The sequence below is a fragment of the Sinohyriopsis cumingii genome, chromosome 11 (assembly GCF_028554795.1).
Source record: "Sinohyriopsis cumingii isolate HCF-2022 chromosome 11, ASM2855479v2, whole genome shotgun sequence".
Taxonomy (NCBI): Eukaryota; Metazoa; Mollusca; class Bivalvia; order Unionida; family Unionidae; genus Sinohyriopsis; species Sinohyriopsis cumingii.
Genome location: NC_142971.1, coordinates 90,544,129 through 90,549,891, shown reverse-complemented (window position 1 = coordinate 90,549,891; position 5,763 = coordinate 90,544,129). Strand labels below are relative to the sequence as shown.

The window sequence follows — 5,763 nt, the reverse complement described above, 5'->3', positions numbered from 1 at the left end:
TCTACACTTCTATATCTGTCCGTTTTTCTTTCCGTCCTTTCGTCTGTTTATAGGAAGATGTATATATGGATACCTAGGTTTCAAATATTAATGCATTGATAGTATTTACCAAAATGCTTGTTAATTCAATTATACTGAAAGTATAAATTGTCGAAAAAAATATTAATTTGTCTCCAGCACGATTTTGAGTGCGACAGAAAGATATATTTTCAAATAAATGCAAAAATACCCCAAACATTTAAGAAACAAGAAACTAATTACTTATCGGAATGTTTATTTTGTAAACAAAATCACCTGATAAAAGCCAGCAAAAATGACTACTTAATGAAACATGATTTCATCTAATGACTGGTACAAAATCTCAAGCTGGAGTGAAAACAGGTTCATGCTCAACACTAGTAAACGTTGATAAGATTCCTGGTGACCTTAAAGGCATGGAGCACTAAACATCGAGACCATGAGCGATGTAAGATAGTAATACGTACTAAGGAAAACAAATTGATAAAGAATTATATTTATGCTGACAATTATTTGTACACGTGGATACATACTAATGAGATAGGGTGATGCTGCAAAATATACACGTGTTTTTTGTCAGATTTATATCAGATTAGTATTGGTTGCAAATATCCATCTGTCATATTTATATCATAATAGTAATTTTGTCACAAATAGCCATTTGTCACATTTATATCGGAAAAGTATTTGTCGCAAATAGCCATCTGTCAGATTTATATCAAATCAGTATTTGTCGCAAATAGCCATCTGCAAGAGATTCACGTCCTCACAACAGCTAACTATACACATGTCTGGCGACTAGGTTATCTGAAAAGAAAAATCGGATACAAACTAATAGACCTCATACCTTGAAATAAACAGGTACCTTTAATTAAACGATTGTTTTCAAAGAAACGAACATACAATGAGCAGCCAATAAATACCGTCTATAGTCGCTTGTAAGTCGAGTCAAACAGCAAACTCTACCGTCGCAAAATGCCCCGGCAGATCTGGGTCTGTGTAGTTTGCTGGCAGTAATCAGTAGAACAAACAACACGGATCCTGACCTGCCGGCGCATCTGGGTCTGTGTAGTTTTCAACTGGACTCGACTTGTAATCGAGTATATACAGTAAGGATGTAGACAGCGAAAAAAAGAAAGAAGAAAGATAAAATAAGAACATGAAATAAAAATGTAACATCCCACGTGTTTCTCAGTTATTTCCCCTTCCCCCTAATCTCAGTTCCCATATCAAACAGATAGTTTTGTACATCTACAGGTGTGTTGAAATCATATCTGGGGGCCAATTGCTTAAAGTTGAATGGCTAGTAGAATATGCATTATATGTATTCCACGGAACATGTAATTCCAAGTCGTTTTTGAAAGTAAAATAACAAAAATAAATATGCATATCATATGACATACAACACTTCTTCAAGTTCCTTTTATATCACATGTTTTTCAAGAGTTGTTGCACCCTGACGGTTATTTATAGAAAGCAATTATGTTTCAGTTTGTTTCCGAGGTTTTCGTCCTGAAGGAAGGAGATAGGATACATTTATGTACCTAACACGAGGGCTTTATATCCTATAAAATGGAACACCCCTTTTCTTTCGTCTTACACTGGCATCGTTCTTCGGGTGGTACGTCACTCAACACCACCTCGATATGACGACCGCATCCTACAATAGATTTATAATAATAATAATAATAATAATAATGATAATAAACATCATCATCATCTGCAGCAACAGAGCATATACGAATAATTTTTCTAGATTTACTGATTAAATGTTTTCCGACCGTGATATCGCCAAGTTTAAAAACTCGGTTAAACAGTGTAGAAAGAGGTATTCAATATTATGCGCGTGCGTATCTGAACACACCAAGCACACCCTTCAAAAAGGGTGGATGAACAATAAAATCTGTGTCCTCGGTAAATTACGTTATTTTTCTGTCATTGAAACTAAAATGTTCACGTGACAACTGAAAAGTCTCGACTTTAACAATACGTGTTAAAGGTTTAATCTGTTATTTTGGAGTTTCCATTTGCAAAAGTTGGTAGAACAGTTAGTTATCTTATCATAGTGAAAACAAGAAATAATAATAGGTCTATTATCGACATGGACGCTTGTCGTTTGAGCCGAGAAAATGTCTCTTACTCCGTAACACCCCACCCAACAATGAAACTTGAACTTCTTATATCGTGCTATACGAGTGTATTTTTATCATTTTCGCAACGATCCAGCTTGTTATTTACACAAATGTGAAAATTATAGCTTTAGTTCGTAGCTATTCATCATTAAAGTTTGCATTGTTATTAATGCAATTTCAATTTTAGTCTACAATTTGTTTCATAAAGTAAATAAATCAACTTCGCAATTTTATCAACGTGTTTCTTGCATTTGAGCCACCCCGATCAGTGAGGCTTTTGTATTTTGATTGTATTTTGCTTTGAGAGTTTTATAACAACCTTTAATTCAAACTATGCTCTTTCTTGAATTACCCATAGATATTATTGTAGTTCCATTTATAACAACTGATGGATCGTCATATCACTCAATAGCGTGTTAGTGTATGCAAAACTGAAACTGTTTTGGTTATAACTTCTACTGAAAATAAAATAAAATATCAGAAATGCACACACATTGGATGATACGTTTTGAAATTATGACTATTATTATCTTTTCGAGATTAACGAAAATATTTTCTTTACGTTGGAAAGTTCGTTCGGAAAAACACAAAAACGTTCCGTTATTACATGTAGTAACAAGGAAAAAATTTGTTATTTCAAAAATATTAATGAAACGTTTTTGTTATTCAAAAATATCTTTCCGAAGTAATGGAAATCGTTTCGTAATAACATAAGTATGCTTTTCCAAATTAAAATATTTTCTTTATTTTAATATATTCGTTTTCTTTATTTCGAAAACATCTCGTCGAAATCACGTTTTTTTATATTAATGTCGGTAAACAATCACCTTAATTATATATATATATATATATATATATATATATATATATATATATATATATATATATATATATATATATATATATATAAGGTGATTATACTGTTAAAACAAAAGCAAAAAAGAACAAAATGAACACTGATATAATGTCTTCAATTATATTATGTATATAAATGTAATTGACTATTTCCTTAAATTAAGTGTATGAGGCGGTGTTTGCTGGTTCCTAGCAAAAATTAATTATCAACAAAATAGTGATGTTATCAGCATTTATACAATGGCTAACCTCTAGGTTGTATTAAACGACTAAAATTCTTTTTGCAGCCTATTGCTTTGACTAGCACAGATATTAAGATCTATCGAGTTGTTATACTCGTCATGTTTATTAAAGCAAAACAACTTACATATTTGACAAACAGAAATGCTACATGTTGTGCATGCTGTATAACTGATATAAATGCCAATAATTTACATGAAAAAGGTAATCATTATTGCTCTTAAAGTAAATACTCTGTTTAAATCATTCCTTTATTGGTGTTGGGCAAAATCGTCGACAACCACCACTACCTTCCTCATCACACCACCATTAAATTATCATCATCATCGCTATAAAAAAAAAATGCAGCTGCATTTACTTATGAAACAAATGAGAGCTGCGCAGTCATCATAACGATTATTAATAATGCAGCACGGACATGAGTAACACTACTACCAAAACATAGTTTAAGCTATGAAAATCATAAAGAAATAGTGGATTATGCACGTATATCAAGTATGATTCATCTTCCGCTATAGACAATCCGCTCCTGTGGGATAAGTGGTTAGAGCGTCTGCCACGGATGCGGGAGTTCAAACCCCAGCTGAGTCATACCAATGGCTTATATAAAAAAAATGGTACTAACAGCTGCATCGCTTGTCGCTCAACATTAAGTGGTTAGTGTTAGGGCGACTGGCTGAGACGTGATGCTACATGTCTGCGACATGATGTTCCAGTGCTGGACATCACTATAAACTGCCACTATGCAGACAGTGAAGCGATATGACTAAAATTGTAAAAGCTACGTTAGAATCTAAATCACACACACCGCTGTGGGCACTTGTTGCTAAGGAATGTTACTGACAGGCCTACGATGTTTACATACACTAGCCCGCCTGCTCCCCTTCCCTGATTAAAAAATGAAAAAGATATATTTTCATTAAATTGGGTTGTATACTGCTATATGTACTTTTCGCTAAACTGATTGCTCATCATAGGACCAAGATCACCATACACCTGGCATGAACAGCTTTCTCCAGCGTGCAAGCCGGATAGGCCGATAAATCAGCCCCGCACCTGTAATGTTATCGAAGGAAGAGCTGTCCACCAGTATCAACATAGATTAGGGTGGGGTGGGGTTTGATTTATCGGACTATGAGCCAGATAGCAATTTTTAAATGGAACCGCGAGTCACACCGTCTGGTAGATAAAAATTGCTCGAGGTCCGTAAATTGCACATGAATACTATCAATGACTGATCAAATGATTCACTGAATAATTAGTTCATCGTGGTTCGAGCTGCACTTGGTATTCCCTTAAACGTCGAACTTTGGTAGTCCAGTTGGTAAAGTGTCACATTACTTCTACCAGGCGCGGCTTCGATACCTGCTCACACTATCGGTTTTCTCGCAAGGATGTAGTCAATAACGTGTTCAAAGTCCCGTTACCCACCCACCCCCACCAACCCAAACGATCAACAACAACCAGCTCCTAAAACGGTAAGTAACTAATGAATGTTACTCCGTCGGTCGCTTCGCAAATAGTCGCCTGCAGCATTTACGTTTCTGTTCATGTATGTGTGAACATTTACGTTTCCTCGTCACTATAGGTCTTTACACAGCCATACTGCACATCCCAACTACGTATACAATAGGCATATTTAAACAATTAGTACTCTCCCCTTCTTCGATTCTATAAAACCTGTAATCCCCTCATGTGTGTAACAATGAGATTACATACGATTTATCTTACCTGCCCACGTGTATCGGTTACACTTCTTACATTTGGTTTTCAAACACATGTTGTTTATATTACCACTACGTCTGTTTCGAGCCTTAAGTCTTCATCCCTATGAATCAGCCAGCGTCATACCGCGCATGTATTATGTATAGATATGGCGGAAACTATAAGGAAATGTTAAGTCGCATTTATATCAGGAGTTGACACAGCTCTATGCAACGTTGCCTCGCTTGTTCAGTTAAAATTGGAACATTGAGAACAGGTAAACAGTGAGAATATTCACACCGCTGCATACTCTACTTTCGAACACACCTGATGCAGTAGACTTACGTATGCAAGCCCTAGCCTCAATTATTTTTTACGCATATCTCTCTCTCTCTCTCTCTCTCGGAAGACGATATCTCTTGCCTGCGAACATGACTATGATGTATTTGTTTTTCATTAAACACATACTCTCTACACGGACCTCTTATCAAAGGCAGTTCGTGTCCAATATGTGGGAAACTAACGCATTATAACTTAAACACGCGAAAACATAATTTTAATACTGTGAAAGTACACATCCCCTCTGTGTGTGTGTGGTCTTAGTGGGGTGGGAATGTTGAAAAATGGAATTAAGAAGTATCCGCTGAAGGTTTTGGACCCTAATCCCCTTAGGAATGAATACTGAGACTCCGTTACGAATAGGCACTTTGAAACTGAATACTCCGTGTTAGTAAAACGTGAACTGGACTGACCAGTGACCAGAGCACATTGGAATCTTAATCGGGGTTAATATGGGCCGTTACTATCAGAGTAT

General features: G+C 35.7%; 1 long non-coding RNA gene across 1 annotated transcript; it reads right to left on the bottom strand.

Annotated features, from left to right (window-relative positions):
- Positions 1-257: 257 nt before the first annotated feature.
- LOC149788968 (uncharacterized) lies at positions 258-5,186 on the bottom strand. Its single transcript, XR_016424279.1, has 3 exons — positions 4,977-5,186; positions 1,563-1,678; positions 258-825 (listed from the first exon to the last, which is right to left on the bottom strand). It is a non-coding gene; the product is annotated as an uncharacterized LOC149788968 (long non-coding RNA).
- Positions 5,187-5,763: the final 577 nt, after the last annotated feature.